The sequence below is a fragment of the Symphalangus syndactylus genome, chromosome 14, assembly GCF_028878055.3.
Source record: "Symphalangus syndactylus isolate Jambi chromosome 14, NHGRI_mSymSyn1-v2.1_pri, whole genome shotgun sequence".
NCBI lineage: Eukaryota > Metazoa > Chordata > Mammalia > Primates > Hylobatidae > Symphalangus > Symphalangus syndactylus.
This window is the reverse complement of record NC_072436.2, coordinates 77,981,244-78,002,821: the sequence shown is the minus strand read 5'-3', so window position 1 is coordinate 78,002,821 and position 21,578 is coordinate 77,981,244. Positions and strand designations below refer to the sequence as shown.

Below are 21,578 nucleotides of genomic sequence, written 5' to 3'. Positions count from 1 at the left end.
TACCCCACTACCCTTTGCAGCCTCTGGTAACCATCCTTATACTCTCTCCGAGTTTAATTATTTTAATTTTTACCTCCCACAAATAAGTGAGAACATGCAAAGTTTGTCTTTCTGTTCCTGGCTTATTTCATTTAACATAATGACCTCCAGTTCCAACCATGTTGTTGCAAATAACAGGATCTCATTCTTTCTTTTGGCTGAATAGTACTCCATTGTGATTAACTACCACATTTTCTTTATTCATCTGTTGATGGACACTTAGGTTGCTTCCAAATCTTGGCTATTGTGAACACTGCTGCAATAAATATGGGAGTACAGATAACTCTTTGATATACTAATTTCCTTCCTTTGGGGTATATACCTAGCAGTGGGATTGCTGGATCATATAGTAGCTCTATTTAAGTTTTTTTGAGGAACCTCCAAATGTTCTCCACAGTGGTTGTACTAATTTATGTTCCCACCAATAGCGTACCTGTTCCCTTTTCTCCACATCCTCATCAGCATTCGTTATTGCCTGACTTTTGGATAAAAGCCATTTTAACTGGTGTAAGATTATGAGATCTCACTGTAGTTTTGATTTGCATTTCTCTGATGATCAATGATGTTGAAAATTTTTTCATATACCTGTTTGCAATTTGTATATCTTCTTTTGAGAAATGTCTATTCAAATATTTTGTCCATTTTTGATAGGATTATTAGACTTTTTCCTATAGAGTTGTCTGAGTTCTTTATATATTCTGGTTATTAATCCCTTGTCAGATGAGTAGTTTGCAAATCTCTTCTCTCATTCTGTGGGTTGTCTCTTCACTTTGTTAATGTTTCCTTTGCTGTGCAGAAGCTTTTAATAGGGTGTGTTTTATTTCCCCTTTTGATTTATAACCTAGGTCCAGCATTAGAGAATAATAACAGTAATTAGTACTTTAGAGTTTATAGAGTGTATTCATATACATTAGTTTATTTGAGTTCCAAAATAGCTATTATTATTCAACTCATTTTTTTTCAGGATCTGGTCTTTATTATTAAAAGTTATAATTTTAAAAATTTCTCAACATCATTAATACATGGTCAAAAGAAAAATTCAGAAAATCCACGAAAGTTAAAACAGGAGTAAATATCCCTGTACCCAAATATCTATTGACCTTTGTCCTACCATTTATATATTTAGTGCTCTACATTTTTATTACATGTATATTTACTAAAAACAAATATTTTATTTTGTACTTTTTATAACCCATTTCTTACTCAGAATTTTTTCACATCCTAATTATTATTTTAAATTATTTTAAAGCCACGTTAGAGTAATTTTAATTTATTTTGTTTTATTTTTAACTCCTCTTACTATCATTTCCAAATATTAAAGTAATTTTACTACAGAGAACCCTGAGTCTTAGAGAGGCCAAATGACTCACTCAAGGCAGCTCAGCTAGTAAGATACAGCCCGGACTCCAAGCCCCAAAAGCTTGGACTCCATAGCCTATGCTTTGTATTTTATCAGCATAATCTAAAGCAAATAGTGTTTTTAAATTTGACCTCCCACAACAATTTAAACTGGTTTATTGATCCCCAAATAATGGAAAATTGACTAAACTTTAACATCAATATCACACCTATAGTCAGTTCAAGAATCCAGAAATCTCTTGGATAGTTCTGCTGTTCTTATAACTCACATAAATACCATAAGCTTGACAATACCATAGCCTCTCCAGAAAGCCAAGAGGACATTAACCTAAAATCCGGTCGATTAGTTTTTCCTTATCCCCTGCAAATGTGACATCACTGGTATGTGTACTGGATTAATTTTAGCACTTTTTTGTTCCTGTAATAATCAGTTTAGCATTTATATTTTCTTTTAGATTATTTTTGTTTGCCACCTATCTTTTATCTCTCCCTACCCCCATAATTGGCTCTCCTAATATTCCAGTTTCTTGTTCTAAGGTCCTAGTAGGCAACTAGTACCTGAAGCAAGGATCTTAGAAAATTTCATGCCTCTTTACTATTGGGGAAAAAATAGTTGCAAATTTCTCAACGGTAATAAAAGACTTTTCAGACCAATATCCTTGATGAACATTGATGCAAAAATCCTCAATAAAATACTGGCAAACCGAATCCAGCAGCACATCAAAAAGCTTATCCACCATAATCAAGTGGGCTTCATCCCTGGGATGCAAGGCTGGTTCAACATACGCAAATCAATAAATGTAATCCAGCATGTAAACAGAACCAAAGACAAAAACCACATGATTATCTCAATAGATGCAGAAAAGGCCTTTGACAAAATTCAACAACCCTTCATGCTAAAAACTCTCAATAAATTAGGTATTGATGGGACGTATCTCAAAATAATAAGAGCTATCTATGACAAACCCACAGCCAATATCATACTGAATGGGCAAAAACTGGAAGCATTCCCTCTGAAAACTGGCACAAGACAGGGATGCCCTCTCTCACCACTCCTATTCAACATAGTGCTGGAAGTTCTGGCCAGAGCAATCAGGCAGGAGAAGGAAATAAAGGGTATTCAATTAGGAAAAGAGGAAGTCAAACTGTCCCTGTTTGCAGATGACATGATTGTATATCTAGAAAACCCCATTGTGTCAGCCCAAAATCTCCTTAAGCTGATTAGCAACTTCAGCAAAGTCGCAGGATACAAAATCAATGTACAAAAATCACAAGCATTCTTGTACACCAGTCACAGACAAACAGAGAGCCAGATCATGAGTGAACTCCCATTCACAATTGCTTCAAAGAGAATAAAATACCTAGGAATCCAACTTAACAAGGGATGTGAAGGACCTCTTCAAGGAGAACTACAAACCACTGCTCAATGAAATAAAAGAGGATACAAACAAATGGAAGAACATTCCATGCTCATGGGTTGGAAGAATCAATATCGTGAAAATGGCCATACTGCCCAAGGTAATTTATAGATTCAATGCCATCCCCATCAAGCTACCAATGACTTTCTTCACAGAATTGGAAAAAACTACTTTAAAGTTCATATGGAACCAAAAAAGAGCCCGCATCGCCAAGTCAATCCTAAGCCAAAAGAACAAAGCTGGAGGCATCACGCTACCTGACTTTAAACTATACTACAAGGCTACAGTAACCAAAACAGCATGGTACTGGTACCACAACAGAGACATAGATCAATGGAACAGAACAGAGCCCTTAGAAATGATGCCGCATATCTACAACTATCTGATCTTTGACAAAACCTGACAAACCTGACAAAAACAAGAAATGGGGAAAGGATTCCCTATTTAATAAATGGTGCTGGGAAAACTGGCTAGCCATATGTAGAAAGCTGAAACTGGATCCCTTCCTTACACCTTATACAAAAATTAATTCAAGATGGATTAAAGACTTAAATGTTAGACCTAAAACCATTAAAATCCTACAAGAAAACCTAGGCAATACCATTCAGGACATAGGCGTGGGCAAGGACTTCATGTCTAAAACACCAAAAGCAATGGCAACAAAAGCCAAAATTGACAAATGGGATCTCATTAAACTAAAGAGCTTCTGCACAGCAAAAGAAACTACCATCAGAGTGAACAGGCAACCTACAGAATGGGAGAAAATTTTTGCAACCTACTCATCTGACAAAGGGCTAATATCCAGAATTTACAGTGAACTCAAACAAATTTACAAGAAAAAAACAACCCCATCAAAAAGTGGGCAAAGGAGATGAACAGACACTTCTCAGAAGAAGACATTTATGCAGCCAAAAAACACATGAATAAATGCTCATCATCACTGGCCATCAGAGAAATGCAAATCAAAACCACAATGAGATACCATCTCACACCAGTTAGAAAGGCCATCATTAAAAAATCAGGAAACAATAGGTGCTGGAGAGGATGTGGAGAAATAGGAACACTTTTACACTGTTGGTGGGACTGTAAACTAGTTCAACCATTGTGGAAGTCAGTGTGGCGATTCCTCAGGGATCTAGAACTAGAAATACCATTTGACCCAGCCATCCCATTACTGGGTATATACCCAAAGGACTATAAATCATGCTGCTATAAAGACACATGCACACGTATGTTTATTGCGGCACTATTCACAATAGCAAAGAGTTGGAACCAACCCAAATGTCCAACAATGATAGACTGGATTAAGAAAATGTGGCACATATACACCATGGAATACTATGCAGCCATAAAAAATGATGAGTTCGTGTCCTTTGTAGGGATATGGATGAAACTGGAAAACATCATTCTCAGTAAACTATCGCAAGGACAAAAAACCAAACACCGCATGTTCTCACTCATAGGTGGGAATTGAACAATGAGAACTCATGGACACAGGAAGGGGAACATCACACTCCGGGGACTGTTGTGGTGTGGGGGGAGGGGGGAAGGGACAGCATTAGGAGATATACCTAATGCTAAATGACAAGTTAATGGGTACAGGAAATCAACATGGCACATGGATACATATGTAACAAACCTGCACATTGTGCACATGTACCCTAAAACCTAAATTATAAGTAAAAAACAAACAAAAAAAAGTGTTCAAATAATCTAAAAAAAAAAAAAAAAAAAAGACTTAAGACAGACTCTTAGTACAAAGTCTAAAAGTTGGCAAAAAACATTTTTTAAAAAATAAAATGGCATTGGCTATTAGTCTACACAAGGATTTGGATCATTTAATTAAGTAACCACTTGACTTCAAGGTTAAATCCCAAACCATCACCAACAAGGTGTGTTGTGCCAAGTGTTTAGAGGCCTGGAGCAAAACCACAGCTAAGCTGAGTCTTGGGCTATATTTTGGGCTTGGCGGACCTAAGGTGAAAGGGCAAGGCATGCTTCATCTGAGCGTTTATCTAGAGAGTACTTAGCATATTAATCCCCAACTCTCCCATTCAAATTCAGGTAAAGGAACTTAAGGAAACTTTTTTCCCAAATGTTGAGGGATTTGTCCTTCCATTATAATTGTTTATCAATCCAGGAAGAAGAATCTAAAAGGAAAACATTATCCAACCTTGTGTCTTCTACAGGAACTCTTTCACTGAGTTAAGGAGAGATCATCATATAGGAAAGGAAAGTTCTGTTTTTAGCTGGAGAGCTACTCCTATACAAAGACTGCCTGGAACAACATGTCTCCCATTTGAATGCAGGGTTCCTCCCCTCTCATTTTCAGTGCCCCTTGGCTTCACCCTCATCCCTCACATTGTTCTATCCTCCCCTGTTCCTCAAGTTATTGAATCTAAAGATAAGTGAATTACCAGAGGCAAAGGAGAAAGTGAGTAGGAGTCCTACAGGTAATGAGTTTTATTTTTCTTTTTAATCATTACTCACTGTCAGCTTATGACTTAAAACTTATCTTGCCCTTTCTTACAATGTTTGATAAATTGAACTTCTGATTTTCATCAGCAGATTGAAGGGGGGAGGGGGAAAAAGGGAAGATGGACACTTAAAATTATTGTTGCATTGCAGTGTTTGCTCATTTCAAAATCAGTTTTGCATAAAACAGGAGGGAGGAGAATAAAGCCTTGGAATCTAATGAGATCACTGGACTCTAATAGTCAGAAATATGGGTTCTTCTAGGAGTGGTCCACCAGGTAGCAGCTGAAAGGTGGCAGGTCCTAAGTTTACTCCCTTTCAGAGAGCTACTCAAGCAGTAGTGCTGTCTAGAGGAAATATGAGGCTATTTAGTGACAAAGGACAGTAGCTATACAGAAAACAAGACAGCAATCTGAGAGTCAAGATTCGTGGGATATAAGTCCTATCTCTACTACCAACTTGTTAGAACCTAACTTTGGGGGAGTCATTGAGCATCATCTGCAAAGTGAAGAAAATAACACGTTGCCCCGCTTTCCTTCCAGCATGGTAGCTTTCCTACCCTACCATACTGGGAGGAAAGGAGAGTAATCTTACATGTATTCAGTTTTTGAATATCAAACAAGATAGGAATGAAAATACTTTATAAATATACAAAAAACGGCCGGGTGTGGTGGCTCATGCCTGTAATCCCAGCACTTTGGGAGGCTGAGGCAGGTGGCTCACCTGAGGTCGGGAGTTCGAGACCAGCCTGGCCAACATGGTAAAACCACATGTCTACTAAAATACAAAAATTACCCAGGCATGGTAGTGGCCACCTGTAATTCCAGCTAACTCGGAGGCAGGAGAATTGCTTGAACCCGGGAGGTGGAGGTCGCAGTGTGCTGACGTCACACCAGTGCACTCCAGCCTGGGTGATGGAGCAAAGCTCCATCTCAAATTATATATATATATACAAAAAACTGAATACATGTAAGATAGCATGACTGAAATGACTAAGCAGTGGTCTAAGTTAAACTGCTGAAGAGGCTTGCAATCACACAATTCCATACTGTTGAGAGGCTTGATGATCTGAAGCCTGACAAATTTATTTGTAGAAAATCTGGCTTTCCAGAAACATTGACAGGCCATTTGTAGCCAACCCTGTTGTGTTGGGGAGGCTAAAACTATCACGGGTATAAAATACTGAAAAATGTTTTTCCCCCTGTTTTTTTAGTTTTGCACCTGGAAGGAAATAATGTAGCTTCTGCGTGCATACTAGTGGGATATCATGGGAGACTGTATCATATCATAAGGGGGAATTAGAAGTCAAGAAGTTAGGGAACTTGGGCCAGGGTAAGGAAGGAGTGAAGTACCTGAGTGTATTTATCCCAGAGAAAAAGTGTGATGGAAAGAACACAAATGCTGTCATAAAATATTGGAAAGAGCCATTACAGAGGAGATGATTAGATACTCTGTTCTGGAAGGCAGATCACTGGGCACAAAATGAAGTTGTTGGATTGAATGGTCTCTAAGTTCCCCAAGTAAAATTCTGGTGCTCTGAAGTTAGAGGAGAGAGGCTGTGGCCCAGCACAAGGGAATAATTTCTGTAAAAATGAGTTTGCCTTCAATGGACAGAGACCTCAATCCCTGGAGACATTTTGACATTCAGAAGTAGGCTGGATAGCCATTTGGGAGGATGTGGAGGACATGCCTACATTGTCAGGGAAATCAAACTCTATGACAGCAGAGGACTTTTCAATTTAAGATATCAAATAAAAGATATTTAATTCTTTAGTAGGGTGTGTTATAAAAAGTAATAAATAAGGGATCTTATAAATCAGGGGTCTATCTGTGTGTCCTTCATCGTCAGTGGGAATAGATACTATTTAAGTGGTGATCCGTTGTCATTTTCTTCTTTTCTCTTGCTTGGAAAGTGCTAGGAAGTAGCTTTTCTAGTACCTTTGGATTAATAGTCATATTTTCCAATTTATTGTCCTTTTTGTTCATTATAACCATCTGTGAACAGTTTTTAGAGCAGCTACACAACCAAAGTTGCATACTAGCTTGCACCAAGAAAATCCTGTACTCAGCCTGGAATGAGGATATCATTGGGTTCTATTTTGCAGATAGCATGTGATAAACTGATTGACAAAGTCTAGAAATAAACCAAGATCATCTTGACATTTAAGAACCTGACAGACAGATGGTACCAGCACAATATTGACCTCTTAACGAGGTCATAAGCCTATAACAAGTTCTGATGATTTCTGACCTTCTGAGCAGCTATACTGCCTGACTCTAGGACAAAACATTGCTGGATTTTGGAGAAAATTTTCATTATCAACCAACTGTAAATTCTCCAAGTCAAAGAATAAGATTAGTAACAGTAAGCCCACTGGACCCTCCACTCACTGACATTGAAGTGAAGTTCATCCCAACACAGTTATGAAATGGCTAAACATGTAAATTTAATACACACAAATTAAAATAACTATTATACGTTAAGCAAGAGGTAGAAGACAGAAGAAAGGCCCGAAGAAAAAATGGCTATATTAGGATGCTTTCAGTTGCAAGTAGCAGAAAATTTATCTCAAAATGGCCTAAGCAAAGGGAATTTATTGGCTTGTGTAACTGAAAATTTTAGGCTTAGCTGGCTCCAAGGAGGCAGATACTGTCAAAACAGTGGTCCCACCCTCCTATCCCACCTTGATCTCTGTATCTCTCAGCTTGGCTTCGTTCTCAGATTTTTCTCAGATTTCCTCTGCTGGCATCCCCCAGAAGCTCCAGGTTTACCTTCTCCCAATTTCAAGTCAAACAGAGACAATACTCTTTCCCAGCAATTTTATCACAAGTTTCTAAATTGAATTTCATTGTCTTGGCTTGGGTCATGTGCCCTTTCTTTCACTAATGGTAGAGACCTAAAGATGAGTAAGTAGGCCGGGCTGTAATCTCCGCCTGTAATCCCAGCACTTTGGGAGGCCGAGGCAGGTGGATCATGAGGTCAGGAGATCGAGACCATCCTGGCTAACACGGTGAAACCCCATCTCTACTGAAAATACGAAAAATTAGCTGGGCGTGGTGGCAGGCACCTGTAGTCCCAGCTACTTGGGAGGCTGAGGCAGGAGAATGGTGTGAACCCGGGAGGCGGAGGTTGCAGTGAGCCGAGATCACGCCACTGCACTCTAGCCTGGGCGACAGAGCAAGACTCCATCTCAAAAAAAAAAAAAAAAAAAAAAAAAAAAAAAAAAAAAAGATGAGTAAGTAAGGTCAGCACCTAAACTACACAGAAAGTGGAAAAACTAGGAAAGAAGGGGGAATTAATGTCAGGTGGGCAAAACCACAGATGTCTACTTGCCTAGAACAGCTCAAGAAATGTGGCGACACCATGGATGGCGGTGGAACTGCTAGAGCCCACAGACCCAGGCAGCTGCAGGACCAGAGTTTGCTGTTTTATGAACTGAAGCTTCAGGCTCACCCACCATGGATGAGGATGCAGCAGCTCTAAGAATATCAAGCAATTCTGGGATATGGATAGTCTTTAGTCCAAGAATAGGTGTCAGGCACACTTGACAAAAGAAGATCCCATGTTCTCAGAGTGACCTGATCAAGTGCAAGTGCACACACATTGGAGCTTATTATACTATAGTATCGTCATCTTAGGAAACAAAGGACAGCTCTGTGAGAGTATATGGGTGTGCACAGATGTTCAGATGCAAGTGTCAGTGACTTTGGTGCTGTATCATTGAGAAAGAAGCCCTTAGAACAGCAAATATAACGCCAAGCAATGGTCCTGGAAATACATCCTTCACATAGCAATGGGGAGAAAAGAGATGTGACAATAAGTATTAAAGACAGGTAGACTCCTTTCTGAGTGGAGGGATGGGGGTAGAGTAGGGGAGGTAGAATTACTCCTTGGGAAGAAGGAGAGATAGTAGAACACTGCTTCTGCTCCATTTTGGAGGTGAGTGAATGGGTCTGGGCAAAGTAAAGCTTTTCAGCAAATTGAAAAGTCAGTTCTTCAAGGAAGGGAAAAAGCCAAAGTGGGAAAAACAAGGATAAAATTAGGATTCTTTAAAGGCCTGAAATGAGCCATTGAGTTTTAGGAGCCATGGATTTGATTTTAAGCACATGAAGCAGGCACTGGCATGTGTGTTCCTTGGGGTAACCCGTTTTGCCCATTATTACCAGCATTTGTCAAAATAAGGTGTGGATGTGCTTTAAAACAAGCATTTGTATTTTTTCATGCTAAAAAATATTAAAGACCATCAATGGCTTAGAAGAAAAATTATGTTCGTATCTTCCAGCCTCCTTTTCTTTGAAGTCCACCAGAAAAAGAAGGAAGAAAGGAAGGGAAGGAGGGAGACAGGGAGGGAAGGAGAGAGACAGGAAGGGAGGGAGGGAGAAAGGAAAAAGAGAACGTTTATGTATTAGTTTGCAAGGACAGCCATAACAAAGTATCACAAACTGAGTGACTTACACAATGAAATTTGTTGTCTCACAGCTCTAGAAGTTAGAAGTCTGAGATGGACTCACTTACATGTGGAATCCAACATAGTTGAACTCACAGAAGCAGAGAGCAGAACAGTGGTTACCAGAGGCTGGGGGTGCTAGGGGGAATGGGGAGATGAGAATCAAAGGGTAAAGAACTGTTAGAAGGAATAAGTTTGATTTTTTACAAGGTATATTGGACAGTCTCCCAAATATAGCTAATAATTGAGTACTGTACATTAGAATATCACTAAGAGAATAAATTTCAAATGCTCTCTCATCACAAAAAACATAAATATTTGAGGTAATGGATATATTAAGTAGCTTGATTTAATCATTCCACATTGTATTTATAAACAGTAACATCACTTTGTACCCCATAAATATATACAACTATAATTTGTCAATATATAATAAAAATAGAAAAAAAAGTCTGAGATGGAAGTGTCAGCATTGTTGGTTCCTTCTGAGGGTTATGAGGGAGAATCTGTTTCATGCCCCTCCTCCAGCTTCTGTTGGTTTGATGGCTCATAGAAACAACACCCAAGTCTGTGCCTTCATCTTTACATGGTGTTCTCTCTCTGTGGGTGTCTGTGTCCCAGTGTCCCCTTTTGATAAGGACGTCAGTCATATTGGACTAGGGTCCACCTACTGACCTCATCTTAACAAATTACATCTGCAACAACCCTATTTTCAAATAAAGTCATACTCTGAGGTACTAGGGGTTAGGACTTTGATATATAAATTTGATGGGGGCAGCACAATTCAACCCACATCAGTCCATAATCTCTGTTCATAGTCCAGAGCTTATAAGCAGCAGCACCTTTTGCTCCAGTGTTAGAATGCTAGAGCTAAATATATGCTTATTACAGTGATTGGGGGTTGGGGAGGAGGGAGTAGGTTTCAGAATTCCCTTCTTCTCATCACTGAGATCATTATCATGATTACTAATGCATATAAAACCAGAATCTTCAGCTTGAAAGATTTATATAATCTTTTAGAGCAACAAATTGAAGAAAAACCAAAATTCTTTTTGTATAAAAGGGACTGATTCTTTAACTTTCCAATGGGAGAGAAAACCCTTTGTCACTTTACTTTCAATAAAGACAAAAAAAAATAGTATTCTCTCCATTTCTCCTTTCTGAGGGAGGCGTATGGGAAGGGAGTGGGTTAATTCCTAGTTTGACTTTTGAGAGCAACTTCTCCTGTTGCTCATACAAACCAAGTGATCACATGCCATTGGAAATGCCCACTTGCCCAGTGTGAGTGAGGCTTTGTGCTGAACAAAAGGAAGACAGCTCTACATTAAACCACAGGTCCTTTGTGGGACAGACAAGAATAACATGCATGATTGCAACCCGTAAATAATACACCGCATATCATCTGCATTTTGCCTGCTCTTTAGGACAGAAGCAGCTATTGCTCAACAAGTTAGTGTTAATACTTTACTCCTAATTCCAGGGCCAAGTCTTGCAGGGAGTGGTGTTTCCCTGCACTTCTTCCTCTCCCTGTATTTTCAGTCCAGCCAAGCATAAATAAGTGGGCAATTTCTATCCTGATCACTGAAGCTCTAAAGATAGGGCACTGAACCCACTAAATGATGAATACCTACCATATGGAGCTAACGGCAAGTTCCGATGCAAATTATCACCGTATTGCTCTCTGCAATGCAGATGAAAAGTCCCTTGTGTCATCTCTTTGTACTAGCTGTGTGTATCTGAAAACAGCTAAAACCACTGAGAAAAGTGGAACATTTTATTTCATCTGAAAAGGACTGGGTATTGCTTGCATTAATGGTAAGTGAATGTTTTAAAAACATTATTTAATATTGCACACCATTTATTTCTTTTGGCATCTCTTATTTTAAACTCATGTTGGAATCCTTTTGGCCAGCTGTATTAACAGTGCAGTGCAGTGTACAAAAGTTGTCAAAACACCCTGGTTTGGGTTCCTTTAATGATGTAAATATTTGTCAAGCACTTACTATGTACCAGCAAGTGTTCTAGGTACTTTACATAAGTTACATCATTTACTCCTCATAACAACTCTAAAGACAGGTCCTATTATCCCCACTTTATATATAAAGAAACCATTCAACTGGTAACTAAAAGAGCTGTATTCAAATCCACACTGCCAACCCAAAGTCTACGCTCTTTCCACCACTTAATGCTACCTCCTGTCTTCAGCTGTTTTGACTTGAAGCAAACATAAATCCTCTCCAGGTCTCTTTTTCTTTATTCTTAAACAGGAGGATTGAATTAAATATTCTCTAAGATCCCTGCCAGTTCTAAACACTGTCTTTCTATGATCATTTCCCCTTTAATTTATAAGATGAAAGTAAACTTTTTATTTAAATACTGTCTTCTTCAAACCCAAAGGCATTTTTCCTATTGATTGAAGGAAGTAGAAAACATTCGTTTTGAATATTGGAAATAACAAAGTTCAGAAACTGTTTTGCCTTGAGCTCATCTCCCTTGGTCACCTATGTGAAGTCTTCTAGTAGTATGAAAGAGATGTAGAAAATCCCAGTTGTACTAGCAGAAGTCTGATGTTCTCAGATAATCTATAGATGGGTTGTAATAGATGGGTTTCCCATCTGTGTAGAAGTATAAGCTATTTAGGAATTCCAAGTAGCTACTTATTATTTGCCTAATTTTCTAGGTATTTCTATCTAGGTTCAGTACAAATGAATTGTGATTTGACATATCAATTTCTCAGTGAACTCTCCCAATTTTCTTTTATGGATTGATGTGCCAATCTAAATACAAGAGTCCAGCTATGTTCTATGAAATGGTTTGTGAGGGTTCTAATACAAAGAAAAAAGATATTCCTTTAAAGATACTGCTAAAGACTCCAGAATCTACGCAGACCTGCTATGAAAAGATCAAGGAGACAAGAGTTAGTGTGTCCTTATAAAGTATGAGGTTGAATAGATTGAAAGAAAGATAGCAAGAGTGAGTCAGTCCCAAAGTAGTTACTGTCAAAGTTTTCAAGTGAAATGAGCTGATAGATGGCTTCTTTACCATACTGGATAAGTACATGAAATATCAGATGTGCCTACTTTTGAAAGAAGAGAGGGACTTTCATAGAAAAGTAGACTCTGGAAAAGATTCCTCAGCTTTCTTTCTCACTGGAACTTAACTATCACAAAAGCAGCAAAGTGATATATCCAGTAGTAGATTTTTAAAAAGGAATTATCTCTGTTGGGCTCTGATTTTTGGTTTGAGAGAGAATTACTGAATAAAATAATTGAATATTGGATGTAAAAATTGGATATTTCCAATAGCATGAGAGACTAATGCCATCTCTTTCCTTACACTTTGTAAATTTAATCAGCAATGTTATATACTCTATGCTCCCCTCAGAAGCAACAGAAAGGGAGGCAATCAGTATTTACTGAGTATCTTCTATGTGTTGGACATTTATTTTATTTCATTAAAAATTTTTTTCATTGACACATAATTATACATCTTTATGGGGTACGTAGTGATGTTTTGTATACGTATAACATATAGTGATCAGATCAGGGTAATTCACTATTATCTCAGACATTTATCATTGCTTTGTATTGGGAACATTCAATATCCTCCTTCTATTTAAAACTACATGTTATTATTAAATGCAGTCATCCTGCAGTGTTATAGAACACTAAAACTTATTCCTTCTATTTAGCTGTAATGTTGTATCCTTTAATAAATCTCTCCCTATTCCCCTCTTTCTCTTATGCTTCCCAGCCTCTAGTATCTTCTGTTCTACTTTTCACTTCTATGAGATCAACTTTTTTTTTAGCTTCCAAAGATGAGAACAGGCAATGTTTAACTTTCATTCATCACTTTGCCTTTCCTCCTACCCAGGCTAATCACAGAAAAAGCATAAGAAACCAAACACTTCTGAAATGGGCAAATCAAAATGAGATCATTTTTTTCATCTTCTTCACAAACTGGAAATTGTACATTAATCCCCCTTTTTTGTCAAGGAGTGATGCAGGACTACATGCAAGTTTTGGAATGACTCTTCTGGCTTTGCTTCATGAAGGGTCCTGGTATGCATACTGAGAAGGTCATTTTAATAAAACCCCAAGTAAGAATGTGTGCATCCCATTACTCAGGAGTCCCAGAATTGCATGCATATGTTTGAATCATTTGAAGCCTGTTATTTTTTAATAGTCACTAAGCCAGCATAAATATTTTGAAAAATAGAAAGAACTTTCAAAGCCTATAGTTATTTTTATCAAAGTGCCTTTAAATGCAGTAAGTCAGTCGGTTTGGTTGAAACACAGAAACTTCAGTGCCTCCTCAGTGAGCTGTGGAAACAAGAAATATCAGTATGTATAACCTAAATAGAGAAAAAATCAAATATGACAGAAATAAAAGGAGGCTGGTTCAGAATCTATTTTGATATATCTTCATGAAACAAAAATAGCTATTACTGAAATAATTTTTTAGGCTTGGTGTGGTGGCTCATGCCTGTAATTCCAGCACTTTGGGAGGCCAAAGTGGGCAGATCGCTTGAGGCCAGGAGTTCAAGACCTGCCTGGGCAACACAGTGAAACCCTGTCTCTACTAAAATTACAAAAATTAGTTGGGCATTGGTGGCACACACCTGTAATTCCAGCTACCTGGGAGGCTGAGGCAGGAGAATCGCTTGAACCCAGGAGGTGGAGGTTGCAGTGAACCGAGATCGTGCCACTGCACTCCAGCCTAGGCAACGCAGCAAGACTCTGTCTCAAAATAATAATAATAATAATTTAAAATTTTTTTTTCATTAACAAGAATCCAAATCTTATGACTATATTATGATTACATTATTATCAAATTCTGACCTTTACCTAATGAAACCATTTGATTGCATGTTTATTTGTTCTTGTGTTTAAAGTGAGGTTTTAGTCCTTAATGGATGAATGATAAAGTATACACAGAAAGCATTTATAGTTACTACTAAAAAGCAGTAGCATTTGTAACTTTAGGAAGTGAAAAAGAGTTATCAGGCTTTGTTAGTCTTTTGTATTGCTTCTTATGACAGAATTTGCATGAATGTTTTTAAAGTTTCTTGGTTCATAAGAGAACTGTGCTAAGTCCACTTTTTAATCACATTTGGTATTGTCTATAATAGTTGAAGTTTCAGGCAGATGTGCTGAAGAGTAGAAGGACTGGGCCATCTTTCAGTAATCTGGGAAACTGTGAAAGCAGTCTAGTTAACAGACACCTGCAACATAGCACTTAGCAGACAAAGCCTCTGGGTGCCTCCTTGGGGTAGCAGAAAAAGCCCAACTGGGGATGATGGAGTATATGTGTCTTTAAAAATAGGGGTTTTGAAGTGAATAAAATAATTGTTGTGGCTGGGCGCAGTGGCTCACGCTTGTAATCCCTGCACTTTGAGAGGCCGAGGGAGGTGGATCATGAGGTCAGGAGTTCAAGACCGGCCTGGCCAAGATGGTGAAACCCTGTCTCTACTAAAAATACAAAAATTAACTGGGTGTGGTGGTGGGCACCTGTAATCCCAGCTACTTGGGAGGCTGAGACAGGGAGAATTGCTTGAACCCAGGAGGTGGAGGTTGCAGTGAGCCGAGATCACACCACTGCCCTCCAGCCTGGGTGACAGAGCAAGACTCCATCTCAAATAAATAAATTAATTAAATAAACAAAAAAATTGTTGTACAAGATTGAATAAGACTGTCAACAAATACCACTTACAAAGCCACATAAGGCTCTCATAACCAAGAATGGATGGTTTTTAAACTTTTTCTCCTACCAGGGAGACAAAGTCCTTTGTGCCTCTCAAGAAACACTTAACTAACCATACCGATTTAGTCAAGGTCAGGAAACTGAGATAGAATGAAAAAGAAATAAGAATCCCACTGGACACCTATTTCAAAGGAAGGATTTTGCCCTCTCCCCATACACTAATCAAATTTGAAACCTGCAGTGTTTAGAATTTTGTGACTGATCTTAGCTGATATGAAAATGCCAGGGAGAGGAGACAGGTGCAGTGATGACAAATGCATTTGTACAGTTCTAGATATTTGCTATTGTTGGCAATCTTTTGGAAGGTCAAATCAAGAGCCCTTGCGTGCTTTCAGGTTAACTTAGAAAGTTGTTCCATCTAGAAAGAGGGCTTTAATTTTTTGAAAGAGTGAACTCGCCTCCAAGCCAATTAAAAATGCCCCTTTCTTTTTACCCTTCATATGCTGACTGTGTTAGTTAGAATTAAATATCTTTATATGTGACAGAAAAAAATCCCACCAAAATAACTTTGTCTTATATGATTACTTATGTCTCATATGAAAGAAGTCTGGTGATAGGCAGTTCAGGGCAAATGTAGTGCCTCTACAAATTTGTGAGAGACCCAGGCTTCTTCCAGCTTGATACTTTGCCATCCCTTATCCTCATGGTCCAAGATAGCTGCTAGAGCTCTAGCCAACCCATCTGTATCCCGTCAACAGAAAGGAAAGGCACACTCCCTCCCTTGGAGGAGACTTTCTGGAAGTTATACACAAGACTTAGCCAAACTTAGGCACATAGCCATATCTGGTTGTAAAGGAGGCTGGCAGGTCATTAGCTGAGTGAAAATGGCTCACTTAGAAATTGGGGTTTTTATTGCTAGAGAAGAAAAAAGGAGAATGGGTATTGACAGGCAACTAACAATATTTGCCTCTGAACTCCTCCAGACCTCCTAAATTTTCCCCTCAACTGAAAATCCTATAATCCACTACCTTAATTTTACTGATAAATGAACAGAATGGTGTTAAACCTAAGTGACTTGTCCCAGGCTGCAGGTTGGAGGCCAGGAAAAACTAGAACCCACATCTCAAAACTTTAAGAGTAAGGAACATTCATATTTTAAATTTCTGTATTAGAATATTATATTTTGCTGAGCTCTAGCATATTCAGTTTTCTTGTGACTTTTAGTTAAATGTGGCTGCAGTCGTTTCTTTCTATATTGTTTTATTTTTCTTAATGGCTTTATTGAGATATAAATCAAATACAGTATCTCCTAGTAACAGTGTACAATTTAGTGGTTTTTAGTATGTTCAGAGTTGTGCAACCATCATCACTATGTAATTTTAGATCATTTTTATCGCTTCAAAAAGAAGCCCATATTTATTAGCAGTAACTCTTTCATGTGCCTGAACATCTACTAATCTACTTTCTGTCTCTGTGGATTTGTCTTTTATGGACATTTCATATAAAAATAATCATAAAATATGTGTCTTTTGCAACTGGCTTCTTTCATTTAACATAGTTTTCAAGGTTCATCCATGTTATAGCATGAATCAGTGCTTCATTCTTTTTTATTGCTGAAAAATATTCCATTGTATGATAATGCCACATTTTGTTTATCCATTCATGAGCTGATAGAATTTGGGTTTCTTCCACTCTTTGATTATTATGAGTAATGCCACCGTGAACACTTATGCACAAGTGTTTGTGTGGACATATGCATCCACTTCTCTTTGGTATTTACCTAGGAGTGGAATCACTGAGTCATATAGTAACTCTACATTTACCATCTTGAGGAACTGCCAAACTGGTTTTCAAAAGTGGCTGTTCCTTTTTACAATCTTGCCAGCAAGGTATGAGGGCTCCAATTTTATTGCATCCTTATCAATCCTTGTTATTGTCTGTCTTTGATCTTAAACCATTTTAGTTGGTGTGAAGTAGTATCTTACTGTGGTTTGGATTCCCATTTCTCTGATGGCAAATTATATTGAACATCTTTTCATGTGCTTGTTGGTCATTTGTATATCTATCATCTTCAGAGAAACGTCAATTTAAATTCTTCGCCAATTTTCATTCTATTTTCTATTATAACTTTTTTTAATTTTTGTGGGCACATAGTAGGTGTATATATTTATGGGGTACCTGAGATACTTTGATACTGTCATACAATGTGTAATAATCACATCAGGGTACAAGCATTTATCCTTTGTGTCACAAACAATACAATTATATTCTTTTAGCTATTTTAAACGGTGTAAAAATTATCGTTGACTGTAATCACCTGTTGTGCTATCAAATAATAGATCTTATTCATTTTGACTATATTTTTATACCCATTAATTATCCTCATGACCCCTACCCCTTTCCCCTACTACCCTTCCCAGCCTCTGTTAACCATCCTCTATCTCCATGAGTTCAATTGTTTTAATTTTTAGCTCCCATAAATAAGTGAAAACATGTGCAGTTTGTCTTTCTATACCTGGTTTATTTCACTTAACATAATGACCTCCAGTACCATCTATGCTGTTGCAAATAACAGGATCTCATTCTTTTTTATGGCTGAATAGTACTCCATTGTGTGTAACTACCACATTTTCTTAATCCGTTCATCTGTTGATGGACACTTAGGTTGCTTCCAAATCTTAGCATTGTGAATAGTGATTCAATACACATGGGAGTGCAGATATCTCTCCAATATACTGATTTCCTGCGAATTTTTAAAGTGTATCATTTGTCTATCTTTGAGCTTGTAATAATTCTTCATATATTCTAGATACAAGTCCCTTATCAGATATATGGTTTGCAAATATTTTCTCCCATCTGTTGGTTATTTTTTCACTTAAAATGGATACATAATAATTGTATTTACTTATAGGATACATGTGTGTTTTTGACAAGTGCATACAATGTGTAGTGGTCAAATCAGGGCAATTGGGATATCTGTCACCTCAAATATTTATCATTTCTTTGTGTTGGCAACATTCTAAATCTTCTCTTCTAGCTACTTTGAAATATACTATAAACTCTTAGCGATAGTCACCCTACTGTGCTATCAAACAATAGAACATATTCCTTCTAGTGAATTTTATTTTTGTATCCATTAACCAACCTCTCTTCTCCCCTCCTGACTACCCTTCCCAACCTTGGGCTACTACCATTCTACTGTCTACCTCCAGAAAAATCAACTATTTAGCTCCCACGTATGAGTGAGAACATGCAATATTTGTCTTTCTTCATTTTCTTGATGGTGTCTTTGAGGTATGAGATTTTAAAATTTTGATGAAGTCCAGTTTATCTGTTTTTTTCTTTTGTTGCCCTTGCTTTTGTTACTGTATCTAAAAAACCATTGCCAACCCCATAGCTATGAAGATTTATTTGTTTTCTTCTAACGGTTTTATAGTTTTAGCTGTTAACATTTAGGTTAATGATACATTTTGTGGTAATTTTTGTATTTGGTTGTTTCTGTACTCTTAATTTTCAGAGGACATTAAAGAAATTATTGCAGGTCATGGGTATCTCTCTCTTAAGGGCGTTCTTTTTCATTCATACTGGAAAAGATTAAACTCTTTGGGCTCTAGCCCAAATCTTTTGCCATTGAAGTTATCACCAATGTACTCTAGAGAGAGCAATATGTTCTATTAATGCTTTTTAAATTGACCTATAATTACTCTCCTTTTTAGCACTTGGTATAAACAATTGAATTAGGAATTGGTATATTTAAGAATGATATCTTATATCTTACTAAAAGACATCATTCTGCCTTCGTGTTTTCTATGGGAATTGTGACTATAAGCTTTCAATTTTTAGTTGATCAGAAAAATTAAAGCTAGACAAAAATCATCAAAAATAGCACTCCCTCCCATGACAAAAAAAAAAAAAAAAAAACCTTCTTAAGACAGCAAAAACTAGATCATAATGGAAACAACTGTGGAGAAACTCTTACTGCCTTTTGAAATGTCACAAACATATCCTTGTATTAAGGGTAGACATTTCAAAAAATGACCGAATTAGACCTGGAAGGGGTCTTAAGAGCTTATTTCTTCCAGCACCTCACCTCCAGTAGCCAACTATCATTTTCCCATTCCCATTTTACAGATGAGGCAAATGAAGCAACTCTCTCTGCTTCATCTCCTGGCTTCCTCTGTTTTGGCTTTTTTCTTCGACTTGCTCCAGTGGAGGTCCCTGGCAGCAGGATACCTATCTTTATAGCAATCAGTCCCAGAGGAAAGAGCTTGTCTTTCCTAATAATTCTACCAATATTCCCAGAATTGTGTATGTTTATGTCACACATATATGTATATGTAAGTATATGTATATGTCATATATGTGTCATATATAAGAGGGGAAAATAAGAGAGGAGCTAAACATGAGCCAGAATTAGAGGATATGAGGAAAACGCCCAGCAGAATCATGAAATTCACAGTCCTAAAGCAATTCAAGCACGAAATAAAATGTCAGTGAAGACTGGGTGCAGTGGCTCATGCCTATAATCCCAGCACTTTGGGAAGCCAAGGCAGGGAGGGTGGCTTGAGCCCAGGAGTTTCAGACCTGGCAACATTGGCAAAACTCCATTTCTACCAAAAAAATACAAAAATTAGCTGGGCATGGTGACGTGTGCCTGTGGTCCCAACTACTCGGGAGGCTGAGGTGGGAGAATCACTTGAGCCCAGGAGGTCAAGGCTGCAGTGAGCCGTGATCACGCCACTGCACTCTACTCTGGATGACAGAGTGAGACTCTGTCTCAAAAAGAGAAAAAAAAAGTCAATGAAAGGTCAATGAAAACTCATCCTTCTTTTTATGTTACAAAATACCAAAGACATTCCTAGCAATAGAACGTTTTGTGAAAGAAGATTCTTTAATCTCTCAACTGGAGTGTATCAATGGGCAGAATAGATCCAGAATCAGAACACATTAGATGAACCAGTAATGGATTTATTTGAGGGAGAGTTTCCATTTTTGTCAATTAGATATGATTTATAACCAGAAACTATAGATGGAAAGCTTTTAGATAGTGAGAGAACATTTTAAAGATTATAGAATGATGGCTTATACAATATCTTCAATCTACAACTACAGTTATACATATTTAATCCTTATTATTTTTATTTATTTTTGAAACAGGGTCTCACTCTGTCTCCCAGGCTGGAGTGCAGTGGTGCAGTCACCACTTACTGCAGCCTCAACCTCCCAGGCTCAAGTAATTCTCCCATTCCAGCCTTCCAAGTAGCTGGGACCACAGGCATGTGCCACTGCACCCAGCTAATTTTTGTATTTTTTGTAGAGACAGGGTTTTGCCATGTTGCTCAGGCTGGTCTGGAACTCCTGAGCTTAAGTGATCCTCCTGCCTCAGCCTCCCAAAGTGCTGGGATTACAGGCATGAGCCACCATGACTGGCCTAATCATTATTTTTTATTGTAAAAAAATACAAAGGAGAATTAAAAAAGAAAACGTATCACATAATTTCTACATTAACGTAAAGCTATTTGTGTAATCTCTTTGAGGTTTCCCTCACTCCCTCCCTTCCTCTCTCTCTCTCTCTCTCTCTCTTTCTTTCTTTCTTTGCTTTTTGAGACAGAGTGTCACTCTGTCATCCAGGCTGGAGTACAGTGGCACGGTCTTGGCTCACTGCAGCCTCTGCCTCCCGGATTCAAGCAATTCTCCTGTCTCAGCCTCCCAAGTAGCTGGGATTGCAGGCACTCACCACCACACCTGGCTAATTTTTGTATTTTTAGTAGAGACAGGGTTTCACTATGTTGGCCAGGCTGGTCTTGAACTCCTGAGCTCAGGTGATCTACCCACCTTGGCCTCCCAAAATGCTAGGATAACAGGAGTGAGCTACCATGCCCAGCTTTTTTTTTTTTCTTTTCCTTTTTCTTTTCTTTTCTTTTTTTTGAGACAGAGTCTCACTGTGTTGCCCAGGCTGGAGTGCAGTGGCGTGATCTCGGCTCACTGCAAGCTCTGCCTCCCAGGTTCACGCCATTCTCCTGCCTCAGCCTGCCAAGTAACTGGGACTACAGGCGCCCGCCACCACGCCTGGCTAATTTTTTTTGTATTTTTAGTAGAGACGGGGTTTCACTATGTTAGCCAGGATGGTCTCCAT

The 21,578-nt window shown here is 38.2% G+C and overlaps 1 protein-coding gene across 6 annotated transcripts in view; it reads left to right on the top strand.

Moving 5' to 3' along the window:
* EHBP1 (EH domain binding protein 1) overlaps positions 1-21,578 on the top strand; it is a 387,904-nt gene that overhangs the window by 3,707 nt on the left and 362,619 nt on the right. The gene's annotated exons all lie outside the window — the stretch shown is intronic.